Genomic DNA, 18,717 nt, shown 5'->3' with positions numbered 1-18,717 from the left:
AGACAGACAGACAGACAGACAGACAGACAGACAATGACAGGGGAGAGAAACAGACGAATAGGGGAGAGATAAACAGACAGACAGACGAAGAAGGGTGGAGAGATAAACAGACAGACAGACAGACAAAGAAGGGGGGAGAGATAAACAGACAGATGAAGACCGGGGGGAGATAAACAGACGGACAAAGACAGGGGGAGGCGATAGGCAGACACAGACAGACAGACAGAAATGGGGGAGAGGCAGACAGACAAAGGGGGAGAGACAGACAGACATGCATAAATGGGGGAGAGATAGACAGACAGAAAGGGGGGCTAGACAGACAAAGACGGGGAGAGAGAGAAGAAAATAATGACGCAATACATTATGCCTGGAAGTCTATTGTTTTGAATTCTCATTTGTTCCCTCAGTCTAAAGTGTGATCTGTTGAGTGAGTAATATCCACTGTTCACTTTTCATTGTTTATTTTACGTTTGTTTATCCAGTTCACATATGTTTTCCATGCCAATAAAGCCCCTTGAATTGAGTGAATGAGTGAGAGGGAGAGACGTGGGAGAGAAACAGACAGACAAAGACAGGGGAGAGAGAAACAGAAGAAGGGGGAGGGATAAACAGACAGACGAAGACGGCGGGAGTGATAGGCAGGCAGAAAGGTGGGACAGACAGACAGACAGACAGACAGACAGACAGACAGACAGACAGACAGACAGACAGACAGACAGACAGACAGACAGACAGACAGACAGACAGACAGACAGACAGACAGACAGACAGACAGACAGACAGACAGACAGACAGACAGACAGACAGACAGACAGACAGACAAAGACGAGGAGAGAGATAAACAGACAGCAGGGAAATAATAAAATAGTGATGATAATGATGACATTATGCCTGGAAGGCATGGGAAACATATGTTTACATTGCCAAAGCTATAACAGTAAAATAACAATAGAAAGTGAACAGTGAATACAGACCTGCCGTGCAGGGAGGCAGATGTTATTTCACTTTTGTTTATCCAAAGCTCCCTGAATTGAGTGAGTGAGGTGAGGGAGAGACGTGGGAGAGAGACAGACAGACAGACAAAGACAGGGGGCGAGAGACAAAGATGGGGGGACAGACGAACAGACAAAGATGGGGGAGTGACAGACAGACAGACAAAGTTGGGGGAGAGACAGACAGACAGACAGACAGACAGACAGACAGACAGACAGACAGACAGACAGACAGACAGACAGACAGACAGACAGACAGACAGACAGACAGACAGACAGACAGACAGACAGACAGACAGACAGACAAAGACGGGGGAGAGACAGACAGGCAGACAAAGACGGGGAGAGACAGACAGACAAAGATGGGGGGACAGACGAACAGACAAAGATGGGGGAGTGACAGACAGACAGACAAAGTTGGGGGAGAGACAGACAGAGACAAAGATGGGGGACAGACAGACAGACAAAGATAGAGGAGAGACAGACAAACAGACAGACAGACAGACAGACAAAGATGGGGGAGAGACAGACAGACAGACAAAGATGGGGGAGAGACAGACATACAGACAATGACGGGGGAGAGGTAAACAAACAGACAGACAGACAGACAGACAGACAGACAGACAGACAGACAGACAGACAGACAGACAGACAGACAGACAGACAGACAGACAGACAGACAGACAGACAGACAAAGACGGGGGAGAGACAGACATACAGACAAAGATGGGGGAGAGATAAACAGACAGACAGACAGAAAAAGACGTGGGAAAGACATACAGATACAGACAAAGGTGGACAGACAGACTAAGGGAGGAGAGATAGACAGAAAGATTGACAGAAAGGGGGGAGAGAGACACAGACAGACAAAGGGGGAGAGCTAGACAGACAGAAAGACAGACCGATAGGGGGGGAGATAGACAGACAAACAAAGGGAGGAGAGATAGACAGACAGAAAGACAGACCAATACGGGGGACAGACAGACGGACAGACAGACAGACAGACAGACAGACAGACAGACAGACAGACAGACAGACAGACAGACAGACAGACAGACAGACAGACAGACCGGGGAGAGACAGACAGACAGAACGGGGGAGAGACAGACAGACAGAACGGGGAGAGAGAGAGAAAGACAGAATGGGGAGAGATACAGACAAACAGACAGAAAGGGGGAGAGAGACAGACAAACAGAACGGGGGAGAGAGACAGACAGACAGAACGGGGGAGAGAGACAGACAGACAAAACGGGGGAGAGAGACAGACAAACAGACAGATAGAACGGGGGGAGAGACAGACAGACGGAACGGGGGGAGAGACAGACAGACGGAACGGGGGAGAGAGACAGACAAACAGACAGACAGAATGGGGGGAGAGACAGACAGACAGAACGGGGGGAGAGATAGACAGACACAGACAGACAAAACAAGAAACAAGACCAGACAAGACAGACAGACAGACAGACAGACAGAGGAAGTGAGCGACTACAATAGGACGCTCCACTGTGCCCTCAATGCTGTAGACAACAACAATCAGTGAGTCTGCTGAAAGATTAGACTGTCTCAGCTCAGACAGAGCTGCACACTCCCACCTCCAATACTGGCAGGCTCTCCGGGGGCCCAGGGAGGGCATGGCTCAGCTAAACCTAGCCACATTCAGCTCGTTGAGAGGAGAGGCTAATAGGGAGCTCTGGGTAGAAAGCCAGAGCCCCGGGTCACAGGGGCTGACTCTGCAGACCACACTCCTATTAGATTTCTAGTTCTCGAGTTGCTCCCCCACTTGTCCAATCAGTAATTGAGTGGCCATTGCACTCATCAATCACTTATCCCTTCAGTTGTTGATTTTATGAAAAGTTTACCAGAAAGTGCCCATTGTTGCCAATTAACTAATTATTACCACCTAATTGTCTGGTAAGTAGTAATGGAAGCAGCACCGTAAAATAAAGTAAAGATATTTCTCTTGTGTTAGTGCATGTCTACTCAAAAGCTCAAAGCTGTGTGTTAACAGTGTATAATACAGATGAGCACCAAGACAGAGGGCCATGACTTCCCTTCCCCTTTCCGCCTTAGCAGAATAATATAAAGAGGTCAATTATTCATTGGCACGCTGTGTGAAATCGTACATTTAAAAATTGCGTGATAATGCCGGGTTGGATCAGTACGGGGGGGGGGGGGCTTTGGTTTGCGTGATAATGCCGGGTTGGATCAGTACGGGGGGGGACACTTTGGTTTGCGTGATAATGCCGGGTTGGATCAGTACGGGGGGACTTTGGTTTGCGTGATAATGCCAGGTTGGATCAGTACGGGGGAGGACTTTGGTTTGGGGGATAATGCCGGGTTGGATCGGTACGGGGGGGGGGGGCGCATATGATAATAATCTAACATAGACTTCTTCATTCGGTCACTTAGAGCACTGCTCTGTGGTTCTGTGGTGCAGTGAGCTACGCTCAAATAACATCCGTGTGCTCGTTGCTGGTTTGGTTGCGGATAAGTGTTTTTAAGATGTGTCTAGCGACAACACTTGGCACCTGTACCCTCTGGAGTCTGGAGAGCAGTTTTATTTTGACCCTTCGGGATGTATCAAGTGGAAACCTAATGGAGGAATCCAAAAATGAATCTCTCTTCTGACAGTGACTATGCAGTACAAGATTTGCGTGATGACTAATACAGCTTGTCCTATTTTGCTGACATAGGACCATATAAGGAGTTTAGGGATACAGTGCATTTTCTGGGCAACTGTTAACTTCAGTTTAGTTATTAGTGTGGAACTTAGACCTGGCGACGGCCTTAATGTCAAAACATTTCACAATTGAAAAGTATTTCTTTACACAACTTCAGTTTAGTTCCCACTAACACTTTCACTCACATTTTATTCTTCTCATCTCTCTATAGAAAAAATAAGTCAGACGATCAAAGCTACCGACATCTTCACAGGCACCTAAACACCTCCGCCCCCCCCCCTTTTCCTTTACAGAGCCTATCACGTCTCTTAATCCAATGCTGTCCCGTTTTTGCCGAGTCGGCCATTTTTAAAACCTCTGACAGTGTGAAACGTTATACACCTGTTTACCTCCCTATCACTTCACTGGGGTGAGCCTCGGTTCTGCTGTCCCTCTCTGGGTTTTTCTGAAAGCAAAGCAAGTCTTTCCCGAGGTGTGCTCATTTGTTTTGTTTACCCCGGCCAGACTGGCCTGGCGGTCGCTGAAGGCGGCAAAGCCCATTTGAATGCATTTCTCTGCTCAAGATTGACGAGTCAGCGCCCGACGGAGGGTGTGGAGTTATGTCTGGAGCGTGCCAAGTGCCAACTACAATCGTCGGTGTAATCCATGATCGCCCTTTTACTTTCATGCCTGGACGATACATCGCTGTGTGTCACGCAATGTGTCGAGGGATCTCAGGACGTTTTGAAGTACCTTAGCTCTGCTGTTCTGGTAGACATGACTGGGACTTTGAGACCTATTCTGTAGTTGGCGCACCACTTTTGAAAAGGGCCCACTGCTCTGCGGTTCTGTGCTGCAGGGTGAGCTAAGTTCAGATCACATCAGTGTGCTCGTTGCTGGTGTGGTTGCGGATAAGTTCAAGGACGTGTCTCGCGACAATACTTGCCACCGCTGAACCAGATGTACCCACTGGAGTCTGGAGAACAGGATATTTCTGCTCTTCGGAAGGTATCAAGTGGAAGTGTTAATGAAGGATTCCAAACATTAATCTCTCTTCCGACTTTGACGATGCAGCACAAGGTTGGCGCGACGACTAATGCTTACGCAGCGTGTACTGTCAATCAAAAACTCCTGACATCAGTTCTGATGGACATGAGTTGGTAGTTAATCAAGTCACTGTAGCAAATGCCAATTACTTAGAGATGGACTATCAAGATCTTACTAAAGCAAAGGGCAACGTTGCCCAAAAGCGATTATTCAGAAGGACTGTATAAGATCATAGATTAAGACCATTTCTCTGGAACTTCTGGAGGGAGGAGGTGTTAATAAGAGATGGAAGTGACAATACATAGAACCAGCATCTCACTCTCCCTGTACGAAGAAAGGAATTCAAAAATAACTCTGTCTACTTTGGGAGAGACAAATCAGAGAGGGGGGAAACACAGTTTTGTACCTCAAAGAGCAATCCCATCATTCGTGAAAGCTTGATTAGGCAATTAGGATGCTTCCATGGGCATTAATCTGAACCAGCGTTGCCGGCGTGACTAACTGCCCCAGCTAAGAGAGTTGGGGGGGGGGATTTTGCAACGGCTCACTCTGCTCTGGGGTTTATTGTAGCAAAAATACTTAAGCAGATAATTTAATATTTCCATTCTACTGCCAGCAGCGCTAAGGCAATGTTGTCTTTAACTGACTGAGTCTCTTTAAAAATTGCTACCTCGATTGAAAACAATGCGCACTGCACCAGACACTAGTACAACAAATTTAGGAAGCAGATGGGCGAGGCCTTGATCCTGGCGAGGGGAGGCCCCCCCCCTCCTTTTCCCCGGGAGCACATCCTCATCAAGCGCTCAATCTATCGGTCCACCTCTTAATCACTGTTTTAGTGTCTTTAGTGCCTTTAGTGGCTTTAGTGCCTTTAGTGGCTTTAGGCCCATGGTGCTTCCCTTACAGCTCGGGTTGACTTTAGCTGAAGGCTTTGTTGACCTTTACGGGTGTTGTTAGTAGTCCTCAAGACCACAGGGTTTGGATGTACTATTGCGACTGCATTCATCCATCTGCAGTACCAGGCAGTAGTGAGTTGACATGATCTAAATGTGCGAGCGCTACACACGCGACGGCAGACCGGCAAAAGAGCCAGAATCACACCACTGGAAGTCAGTGTGACACAACAACAGCTTTCGCTGAATGACAAAGGGAGGATGTGAAATGAACTGGCTGTCGTTTGATGAAGAGATGAATCATTCCAAAACACGGCAGAGGCTTTTTCACGACACTCCCGGCAACTGTGTGATGTTTGATTTGTGTCACACAGGCAGAGCAGAACACTTAGCTACGATACATCGAGGCGGGCGTAAGCTAAACAAGTTTCTGTACGCTGCTCACAGTTTGCCAAATGCATAACAAGTGGCCCCGAAATTATTATTAATCGTTAGAAGCTCAAGATTTGTTTCTCATTATAAACAATCTGTTCAGCTGCTGGCAATTGACTTGGAGGGGGGGGGGGGCAGAGATGGAGAGAGGGGGAGGGGAATTAGAAAAAGTGATCAATCCCAGCGTTGTCCTCTTTGCGGTAGGAGAGAGAGAGAGAAGGACAGAGAGCGAAAGAAAGCTCAGCTACAATCATGCCTGAAATCACGACGGTGAGGACAGAAATGTTCTCATTATGGTGGGTTAGGATGGGCTGCGTGCCAGCCGGAGTCCGTTTAATGGCCAGCGCTCTACAGTTGGCATTAGACACCCATCCGATATACGCACAACGAAAACATTTGCAAGGCAGATTATTCTCTAGTAAAGACACATCTGAGCAGATGGGGCTTATTGCTTTATTTTCTTTCTCTCTTCCTAATAACCTATTTGGATCCTCGGAACAAGCATTTGACACACGCGAGCAATCTGGGGAAACTATCCAACCCGCGGCTGCAGAACGAGGGTTATGTGGTTAGCATCAGCGGCGGCGAGCGGTAGCAACAGTGTTGAATTGTAATTGTTTCGAAGGGTATGGGATTGAACGGTTGCCATGGCAATGTGCATCAGTCCAAGAGAGAGCGGGGAGAGAGAAGAGAGAGAGAGCCCAGACGAGAATTGATTCAGCTACAATCAAGCCTGAAATCACAACTGTGAGGACAGAAAATGTCTCATTATGGTGGATTAGGATGGGCTGCGTGCCAGCCGGAGTCCGTTTAATGGCCAGCGCTCTACAGTTGGCACAAGACAGCGATCCGATATACGCACGACGAAAACATTTGCAAGGCAGATTATTCTCAAATAAAGATACATTTGCACAGATGGGGTTTATGGCATTATTTTTCTGTCTCTCTTCCTAATAACCTATCTGGATCCTCGGGAAGACCATGTGACACGCGAGCAATTTGGGAAATCTATCCAACCCGCGGCTGCAGAACGGGGGTTATGTGGTTATCGGCGGCGGCGAGCAGTAGCAACAGTGTTGAATTCTAATTGTTTTGAAGGGTATGGGATTGAATGGTTGTCATGGCAATGTGCATAAGTCCAGAGAGAGAGGGAGAGGGGGAAGAGAGAGAGAGAGAGAGAGAGAGAGAGAGAGAGAGAGAGAGAGAGAGAGAGAGAGAGAGAGAGAGAGAGAGATGTCACTCTCTGTTGCCTGCTTGCTGTGATCTGAATGTTGAGTTCTCAATCTGTGTTCAGGATGTGCTATCATTGATGTTTGAGCAGATGCATTAAACCAAGGCCACAGTAATAATAATACTAGACCACACAAAGCATATTTGCTCCTGCATATAGTAAAGGTATCTACGGATTATGGAAAGGATCTGAACAGTTATTGCTACATTTAAACATGACAAGAGCGTCTGCTAAATGACGTGAATGTATTGCTGAGCATTGCGAACCAACGTGTCTTATGGAATTTCAATATGGTTGAAAATAAAGCTCGTCGTGGTCACATTATGAAATCACACATACATACAGGTAACTGTCAATATAAAGGAAAAGCCAACATAAAGTGTCTTACTAGGGCGTCGGGCCAACACAAGCCGCCAGAATAACGTCAGTGCGCATTGGAATTGATTCTACAAGTGTCTGGAACTCTACACACCATTCCTCCAAGAGACATTTCATAATTTGGTGTTTTGTTGATGGTGTTGGAAAACACTTATCTCAGGCACAACACCAGAATATCCCACAAGTGTTCAATGGATCTGGTGACTCGCATGCACACGCACACGCACACATGCACACACACACGCACACACACACGCACGCACACGCACACGCACACACGCACACGCACACACACGCACACACACTTTAAACAGCCTATGCTCCTTCAAGACCCCACTATCAAAGTCACTGAGATCTCTTCTTCTTGCCATGTTAGTCAAAGTAATGGACAACTGGGGATTTCTATACATGGCCCCTAAGCATGATGGGAAGTTTTAAATGCTTAATTCATTCAGGGACCACACTTGTTTTCGAAGCACCTGCTTTAAATATACTTTGTATCCCTCATTTACACTGTGCTTCCATTATTTTACCTGTATGTTCTTCCAATGTTCAATCCTCGGAAACGTTGTTCTGATAAAGGCCATTGATGGAGTCCACAACAAGTATTGGTATGTATGTGTAAATATACTCTGATGACTTGGACCAGGCACAGCCTATGCTGCTGCGTTGATTTGTCCATCATGTGGCAGTGGCCGTGCATCAGCGCTGTAAAGCTCTATAGGGTCAAATGGCATTCAATTCCCCATGTAGTGCACTACTTTTGACCAGGGGCTCTGGTCAATAGCAGCGCACCATATAGGGAATAGGGTGCCATTTGGGAGACAAGCTGAAAGTATGGAGGAAAAGTCCCTCAGCACAATCCCAGTCTAAAATTGCAGACCTGATTATCTATCGATTTTCACCGCCACTTCCCCATTATAGGTATATCTGTGACAAATGTGCCGTGTTCGTTTTTCCAGTTTATGGCAGTGTACTAAGTCGCCTGTCCACCTCGCTTATTCGAAAGCTCCCTGCTCACCAGGACAATATTGAAACACTAAGTTGGTGCTGTAGCTATGTGTGAATGTCATATGTTAAACCATGCTGATTGTTGAATTGAGCTTAACCAACTTGAGGTTTTCTCCCTAAAATACTTTCTATGCCTCCAAGACAATGGGTCATAAAAGTGTCTCCTCGCAGCATGTGACTTCGCAAGACTAGAAAAGGCACATTTACCCCTCTCCTAAACCTCTCTTACCCTTGTCCTCTCTGCCACGCTCTGGACCCTTCTCAAGGAGGGAGAGGAATCTCCATCTTCAGCAGGCCGAGCACAGGGACCTTCGCTTTCATGTCTAGAACTAATGTAAACTGGTAAGTTAAGGGAATTAGTGCCTTTTAGGGAATCAGTACCTGCTTCAGTACCTACAAGTATGTCAGCAGAGGCTGGTGGGAGGAGCTATAGGAGGACGGGCTAATTGTAATGGTTAGAATGGAATTAATGGAATGGTACCAAACCAAACCATTTCAATGATTCCATTCCAGGCACTACAATGAGTCCATCATTCTATACCTCCTCCCACCATCCTCCTCTGATGTACACTAACATTCAAAAGTTTGTGGTCACTTAGAAATGTCCTTGTTTTTGAAAGAAAAGCTCATTTTTTGTCCATTAAAATAACATCAAATTGATCAGAAATACAGTGTAGACATTGTTAATGTTGTAAATGACTATTGTAGCTGGAAACGGCTGATTTTTAAAAATGGAATATCTACATAGGCGTACAGAGGCCCATTATCAGCAACCATCACTTCTGTGTTCCAATGTTTTAGCTAATTCAAGTGTAACTGTGAAAACTGTTGTGTGATTAAAGAAGCAATAAAACTGTTAAGTAGTTAAGTATCTGGAGCATCAGCATTTGTGGGTTCGATTACAGGATCAAAGTGGCCAGAAATAAAGGCCTTTCTTCTGAAACTCGTCAGTCTATTCTTGTTTGGCTATGGCTTTAAGAAAGGGCGATACTTGAAACAAAGTTACATTTTCAATTAGTCGAAAATGAGAAGTTGTAATCTGTATACATTTTTGAACAAAGGATGTGCCTTTCGTAATAATCTACCACCTGGGTTCTGTTTCATTAGTAAGGAAATCAGACCTTCTTGTTGAGTACCTGAACGTCTACAATTTTTATAGAAGTAATTAAAACATGCTGGTAATGGATCTTTCAGAATATCAAAAAAGGTCTGATAAAGCTCTACTGGTATTAGTGGCATGTGGATTATTGCATTGGTTTTGCTCTGTTCACTCGCTGTGGCACGGGTTTTCTGGGTTGTATTCAATAGGGCTTACTATAGCAGCAGAAAACAAAAGTTTCTTATTGGACAAGTTCCGGTAGTCCCTCCCTGTTTGTTCATTTTCTTCTGCCTTTGGTGCTTGTGAATACGACCCTGGTGTTTTAATGTTTTCACAGAGTTGGCTGATCGGAGGGGAGGAACACAACCTGACATGACCGGGGCTCAATGATATACACTGCAGGCCTCATGTTATGACAACAGTGGCCTGTGGATTACTGTATTTGTAGTGTTGGGATGTCCGACTACGGGGTGAGAACGAAGCAGATTCTCCGTCCCATGTGAGTCTTTGGCGAGACACGGGGAGCTCCCAGATATCTCCCTGTGACATTCGTCACCTGTGGATCACCACCGCCCTGGGAATGCCTGGCTCGATGGTATCTCCACCCCGGTCCGACAACTGATCTCGACAAATGATCTCGCCCTCGCTATCATCAAGGATTTGGGAGACAGAGAGAGAGATATATGGACGTCGGGAGCATTTGACTTCTCCCATTGATTGAAAGCTAATGTGGGAAGGTGCAGGATGGATAATGGAGGGGGAAGATATTGTACACTGGGGGTGGGCTCCCCAGGGGACGAGGGTCTTAATGATGTCAGCAGGGCCGCAATATCTCTGTTGGGGATGCAGTGACTCACTGCAACTGCGCCCTAAATGGCACCATATTACCATTGTAGTGCACTACTTTTGACCAGGGCCCATAGGGCTCTGCCAAAAGTAGTGCAGTATACAGAAAGTAGGGTGCCATTTGGGACACAGCCTGTGTTACGACATTATGTTTTACTATACATCGGTGGCTGTGTGTCTGTTCATGTTTTGCTGGACTACTTGCCACTGTCCTTATTGCACGTCCTCTACCTTATGTATTTAACGTTCAATGAGTGCTAAAATATATATTTTTGAAATGTATCATGCACTGTGAGTTATTTACTTGTCTACCAGACATCTACTATAATCCATTATCATGCAGTATCATAGACTGTGAAGATATTTTGAAGGTTGAAGCCAGATTAAGAACATTTCGGAAAGTATTCAGATCCCCTCAGTTTTTCCACATTTTGTTACGCCACAACATTATTCAAAAATGGATTAAATAAAAGTGTTTCCTGATCAATCTACACAGAATAAACCCTGATGACAAAGCGAAAACAGGTTTTTAGAAAGTTTTGCAAATGTATTTAAAAAAAACACAAAAAAAACAGATACCTCACCACCAGGATTTGGTCTTATGTAGCAGAATTGGAAATGGCTATTTTTTTAAATTGTTTCACATTGGATAAAAGCAGAGACTCAGAGCTACAAAATGGTATATCACACACAGCATTTTTGAGGAACAATGGGAAACTAATTCTGCTTTGAAAGTTGATACACTTGTAAACGCCGAGAGGTATTGACATGTTGAATGCACCGAGCTGTCTGTCTAAACTACTGGCACACAGCTTGGACCCCCTTTCATAATGTCATGGTCATTTCCTGTATTACTAAGTAAAAGGAGAGTATACAAACCACACACAAGTTAGAGTTATACTTTAAACTTAATATTTGAATAATATGAGCTTCACCATAGCCCTTGACTCTCAGATCAATTCAGTGTCTATAAATGAATTCTGAGAGTGCTTACAAAAGAATACTTCATCTTTTATAGCCAAGATACACCCCTCTTAACACAATGGCGAACCACAGATCTTAGAAACTTCACAAAGGGCCTTTTACTTGAAAGAGGAGTATCCCATAGCCAGATAGTATTAGCTATAAATTACCGTTCAGTTTGCTCTCTAAGACAAGGTTCTACTTATAGTTCTTGGTACTTCCTATTACCAAAACATTACCTCATCCAATGGCATATATCAATTGTCAATTCTAGATACTCCTATCTCAAATACAACCCACCCCTGGACAAGCTCATATACGATATATATACTATGAAAGATAAGTTTCAACATCAGAGGGGACATACAATGGTTCCAGACACTGCCATACTCCTCCCCCAATGGGAAAAGGAAGGAGTGACTGGAGTACAGACATTGTGGAGCCCTTCACAAGGTTTAACAGATATTCACATATGAAAACAATTCTGACCTCTCCCCTCTCTGGGCCCCAAGTGACTTTCCCACATACAGTGGAGCAAAAAAGTATTTAGTCACCAATTGTGCAAGTTCTCCCTCTTAAAAAGATGAGAGAGGTCTGTAATTTTCATCATAGGTACACTTCAACTATAACAGCCAAAATGAGAAGACAAAAATCCAGAAAATCACATTGTAGGATTTTTTATTAATTTATTTGCAAATTATGGTGGAAAATAAGTATTTGGTCACCTACAAACAAGCAAGATTTCTGGTTATCACAGATCTGTAACTTCTTCTTTAAGAGGCTCCTCTGTCCTCCACTCGTTACCTGTATTAATGGCACCTGTTTGAACTTGTTATCAGTATAAAAGACACCTGTCCACAACTTCAAACAGTCACACTCCAAACTCCACTATGGCCAAGACCAAAGAGCTGTCAAAGGACACCAGAAACAGAATTGTAGACCTGCACCAGGCTGGGAAGACTGAATCTGAAATAGGTAAGGAGCTTGGTTTGAAGAAATCAACTGTGGGAGCAATTATTAGGACATGGAAGACATACAAGACCACTGATAATCTCCCTCGATCTGGGGCTCCATGCAAGATCTCACCCCGTGGGGTCAAAATGATCACAAGAACGGTAAGCAAACATCCCAGAACCACACGGGGGGACCTAGTGAATGACCTGCAGAGAAAGCCTACCATCAGTAACACACTACTCCGCCAGGGACTCAAATCCTGCAGTGCCAGACGTGTCCCCCTGCTTAAGCCAGTACATGTCCATGCCCATCTGAAGCTTGCTAGAGAGCATTTGGATGATCCAGAAGAATATTGGGAGAATGTCATATGGTCAGATGAAACCAAAATATAACTTTTTGGTAAAAACTCAACTTGTCGTGTTTGGAGGACAAAGAATGCTGAGTTGCATCCAAAGAACACTATACCTACTGTGAAGCATGGGGGTGGAAACATCATGCTTTGGGGCTGTTTTTCTGCAAAGGGACCAGGACGACTGATCCGTGTAAAGGAAAGAATGAATGGGGCCATGTATCGTGAGATTTTGAGTGAAAACCTCCTTCCATAAGCAAGGGCATTGAGGATGAAACGTGGCTGGGTCTTTCAGCATGACAATGATCCCAAACACACCGCCCGGGCAACGAAGGAGTGGCTTCGTTAGAAGCATTTCAAGGTCCTGGAGTGGCCTGGCCAGTCTCCAGATCTCAACCCCATAGAACATCTTTGGAGAGAGTTGAAAGTCCATGTTGCCCAGCAACAGCCCCAAAACATCACTGCTCTAGAGGAGATCTGCATGGAGGAATGGGCCAAAATACCAGCAACAGTGTGTGAAAACCCTGTGAAGACTTACAGAAAACGTTTGACCTCTGTCATTGCCAACAAAGGGTATATAACAAAGTATTGAGATAAACTTTTGTTATTCACCAAATACTTATTTTCCACCATAATTTGCAAATAAATTCATTAAAAATCCTACAATGTGATTTTCTGTGAAAATATTCCAGTCAAATCACCGCCTTTCCTTCCAGTTCTCTGCTGCCAATGACTGGAACAATCTGCAAAAATCTCCTTCTATAACTTTAAGCACCAGCTGTCAGCGCAGTTCACCGATCACTGCACCTGTACATGGCCCATCTGTAAATAGCCCATCCAACTGCCTCATCCCCATACTGCTTTTTATTTTGCTCCTTTGCACCCCAGTATCTCTACTTGCACACTCATTTGCACATCTATCACTCCAGTGTTTAATTGCTATATTGTAACTGTTTCACCACTATGGCTTATTTATTGCCTTACCTCCCTTACCATACCTCATTTGCACACACTGAATATAGAATTTTTCTATTGTATTATTGACTGTTTGTTTACTCCATGTGTAACTCTGTGTTGTTGTCTGTGTCACTCTGCTTTGCTTTATCTTAGCCAGGACGCAGTTGTAAATGAGAACTTGTTCTCAACTAGCCTAACTGGTTAAATAGGGGTGAAATAAAAAAATGAAATACAAATGTATTTTTCTATATCAATATTTTGCTAATTCTTGCTAAGTGGATGGGTCTCTACAGACGGTACACGGTACAGCCAAATGGATACTTGTCTAGGTGTGTACAGGCAGACCATCTTAGGTAGTTGTTGTGGAATTGTTAGATTACTTGTTAGATATTAGAAGCACAATAATTTCACTACCCTCACATTAACATCTGCTAACCATGTGTACGTGACCAATAAAATGTGATAGGAAGGATGTCAGTGTTGCGCAGCAGCTGAAACCTGGTCCTGACAGTCTGAATGCTCCTTGGTGACAACAACAACACCAGGCTCCATAGCAACGAGCATTGAAGCTGTAGAACAGGGAATAACAAAAAAAATCAGAAGACATTACAACCCTGCACAACGTCAATTCACCTCCCAAGTTTAAATAAGAAGAATAACCTCATACAATGCAATGAAAATTATTTTCACCTGAAGTGCTGGTACTGCTTGATCTGTGGCAGCGGCCTGAAGTACGGAGTCAGGTGTTGTTGCCAGCCACAGCTTTCCACCAGCACCGTACCATCCTCCAGTCCAACCAGCTGTGAGATGTTGACCCCTGTCACAATGATGTGCTTCACAACACCAGCAACCTCAGACAAAGTGTTCACTCTGGTCTTTCTGAAGCGCTGCTTGATGAGCACAAAGTACCAGTCAAACTTGGTGTGGCCTGTGATCAGGAAGTGAAGGTCCAGACTATGGTGGAGCTTGTGCATGGTCTGCCAGGCAAAATACCAGTGGACAAACTTGTTCTTGTTTTGGCCACTGCAGTTATCACAATTCAGGTCCACACTGTTTCTCCAACTCCGTAGTTGGTGAAGAAATGGTGCATGCTATTGATGCACGCTGCTGCCTTTGCTTGCTTGGGCCTGCTCTCTTTTTGATGGGAGGCATTAGACCATTCTCCCTGTATAACTGGTGGAGGAGAGTCAGGCGTGTTCTCCTGATGCTGAAAGACAAATGTCAGATATACATTTCCAAAAGATTTCAAAAAGGCTTTACGGCGAAAGCCCACCATGCTATTATCTGAGGACAGTGCCCCGCATAACAAAGCATGAAAAACATATTTCAATCAGGCAGGTGCACCAGAAATAAGTCAGAAATAGCAATATAATAAACGCCTTATCTTTGATGATCTTCTTCTGTTGGCACTCCAAAAGGTCCCAGATACATCACAAATGGTCCTTTTGTTCGATAATGTCCTTCTTCATATCCATTAAAACTCTGTTTTATCTGGCACTCTTCAGTCAATAATTCACCCAGTTTCCCTCCATCAAAATGCATACAAATTAATCCCAAATGTTACTAATGAACTTTTCCAAACCAGTCAAACAACAGTTATAATCAAACCTTAGGTACCCTAATATGTAAATAAATGATAAAAACATGTCCAGCCCACTCATTATCTCAGCCATTCATGGCTAGCAGGAAGGTTTCTCACTTTTTCTTTTGGTTAAGCCAACTAGGCTCTTAATTTAACAACTTTATTCATATTTACAGATGGCATAAAAGTTTGTTATTAAGGCACATGAAAGTTCACATGTTCGAGAAGGCATTTTCTGCCCCAAAACAAATTTTGTTCAAATGGCTCTCCTGTGAAGTCGTGACTTGCGACATAGGCCTAGTTTCCTGAAACGGGTCACATTTATAGAAGTATTCAGACCCTTTGCTATGAGACACAAAATGTATCATTTCAGGTGCATCCTGTTTCCATTGATCATCCTTAAAATGTTTCTACAACTTGATTTACCTGTGGTAAATTCAATTGATTGGTCCCACAGTTGACAGTGCATGTCAGTGTGAAAACAAAGCCATGCCACCATCACCTATGGTGAAGCATGGTGGTGGCAGCATTATGTTGTGGGGATGTTTTTAAGGGGCAGGGACTGGGAGACTAGTCAGGATCGAGGGAAAGATGAACCGAGCAAAGTACAGAGAGATCCTTGATGAAAACCTGCTCCAGAGTACTTAGGACCTCAGACTGGGGCGAAGCTTCACCTTCCAACCGGAAAACGACTAAGCACACAGCCAAGACAACGCAGGAGTGGCTTCGGGACAAGTCTCAGAATGTCCTTGAGTGGCCCAGCTAGAGCCTGGACTTGAACCCAGTTGAATATCTCTGGAGAGACATGAAAATAGCCATGCAGCAACACTCCCCATCCAACCTGAAAGAGCTTGCTTGAGAGGATGTGCAGAGAAGACTGGGAGAAGCTCCTCAAATACAGCTATGCCGAGCTTGTAGCTTCATATCCAAGGAGACTTGAGGCTTTAATCGCTGCCAATGGCGCTTCAACAAAGTACAGACTAAAGGGTCTGAATACTTATGTAAATGTGATATTCCCATTTTATTTTGAATACATTTGCAAAAATAGCTAAAAACCTGTTTTTGCTTTGTCTTTATGGGTTATTGTGTGTAGATTGATGAGGGGGGAAAAAAACAATTTAATCCATTTTATAATAAGGCTGTAACGTAACAAAATGTGGAAAAAATAAATGAGTCTGAATACTTTCTGAATGCACTGTATATTTATGTTATTTGCCTCATAGACATTGTGGCATTTGCGTCACATTGACACTACATAAGGATATCATATAGGCTGTTTGACTGACAGTTTGTTATATTGTCACGCCCTGACTGTAGATTGCTTTGTATCTTTATATTTTTAGTTTGGTCAGGGTGTAATGTGGGTATGTAATCTATGTTGTAGGTCTAGGTTTTCTGTTTCTATGTGTTTGGCCTGGTATGGTTCTCAATCAGAGGCAGCTGTCTATCGTTGTCTCTGATTGAGAGCCATACTTAGGTAGCCTGTTCTCCCGTTTTGCGGTGTGGGTGATTATTTTCCGTTTCAGTGTTTTCACCATACGGGACTGTTTCGGTTTTCCTTTATTCTCTTGTTCGTTTGTATTCAGTGTTCAGTTTATTAAAGGCTTCATGAACACGTACCACGCTGCGCTTTGGTCTACTCCTTCTTCCACCAATGAAAATCGTTACATATATCCTCTCTCCAAGGTGCCATTTAAAAGCACTCCTACGTCGCAGAGATGACAGAAACAGTCAATAGAAAGGTGCCCAGTCAAGACAGCTCGCCTTTTTACCGTACAAGGACATCATGAATAAGAGACAGCTATTTTCGATTAATTGAGGAGAGAGAATACATTTTTGGAGAATATAGTGATGAGTTCTATTGAGTTAATCTCTAAACGCTAAACCCAAGGCCAATGTCCTATTTAGGCGGCCGGCAGAGTTTCTGTATTTCGACAGAGCCCTGTTTGGATTGCTTAGCTGATAAAATATCTCAAACTAAACCCAACATCTATGGCTTTCGCGTGGACACACAGAGAGCAATGATAGATATGTGATGTCATGCGCATGTGTACTCTTGTTTTCGGTTCTTTGTCTACAATCCTCCAGCCCACAATGCCTTGAGGGTGTTTTACAGTTTCTCACCATGGGCATCCAAAGAACAAAGAAACCGGGCATAATTATAGTTTGACTCCATAACGACTTTCCCTTTGAAAGCCTCCTTATGCCCACTAATTCAAAGTGAGTTTATTGCCTTAGAGTACAATTTCATTGATATGCTGATTAGGACATTTGCACTTGAAAGTTGGTACAGAGTTTTTTTCCCCTTCTACGTTGATGCTTCATCAATCGATGACTGAGTGATCAAGCTTGTCTTCGCCTCCAATGTTTCTCTCGTCTTTTGGAGGCTCGATCTCTCATCGCCCCAAACAGGGCCCTTCTTCTCTCCTCTCTTTGTCTGTCCTCCTGTCTTTCTGTCCTTCGTCTCTGCCTTTTCTCTACCCCCTCTCTCTCTCTCTCTCTCTCTCTCTCTCTCTCTCTCTCTCTCTCTCTCTCTCGCTCTCTCGCTCTCTCGCTCTCTCGCTCTCTCTCTCTCTCTCTCTCTCTCTCTCTCTCTCTCACTCTCTCACTGTCTCCCAGATTATCTCACTTCTTCCTTCGTCCATTCTCTCTCAGCTTTACTGTGACTGAAAAGGTACTTGGCGTTGTCTTTGAAATATTAACTTCACATTTGACACGATAAGATCACATTCGGCTCCTCATCCGCATGCCAATACGCCCCTTCCTCTGGTCTCATCACAACTGGGCGGACACTTCTGTCGTGAACCTGTCACACACAATGTTGTCAAATCATGTCAATGCCACATCGGTTCTAAGTGTACCGGGTAGGTAATTTTCACCTCTGACTGAAGTGCTGTGGCGTCTATCGGGGTGGGACTGTAGGGGGGTTGGGAGAAGAGCGTGTCGGGCCTGTCAGCTTCACTGCACCTGATCATGTAATTTATGCAAGAGTCAAATACCTCTACTTCATTTCGCAGTCTTAAGGGGAACGCTCAGCCGCAATTATCATGCACAATTGATTCAAACAGGGGAAAATATTACATTGAAAATGAAATACTGCGTACTCTCCTGGCCGGGTCCAGCTCCATAATATAATTATCTCAGAGTTGCAGTGTCCTGAGGTTTCTGAGGTTCGGGCCAGGTTCGGGCCAGGTTGGGTGAATAGGCCATTATTCAAACTATTGTTTTGCTAGATATGCAGACAGTCAAAATCTAAAATAAAGGTTGGCATATCTAATAGGAAGGATATTCATGCAGGTTGACATTTATTGTCATGAGTCTTG

The sequence above is a fragment of the Oncorhynchus gorbuscha genome, linkage group LG17 (genome assembly GCF_021184085.1).
Source record: "Oncorhynchus gorbuscha isolate QuinsamMale2020 ecotype Even-year linkage group LG17, OgorEven_v1.0, whole genome shotgun sequence".
Taxonomy (NCBI): Eukaryota; Metazoa; Chordata; class Actinopteri; order Salmoniformes; family Salmonidae; genus Oncorhynchus; species Oncorhynchus gorbuscha.
Note: the sequence above shows the minus strand (reverse complement) of the source record.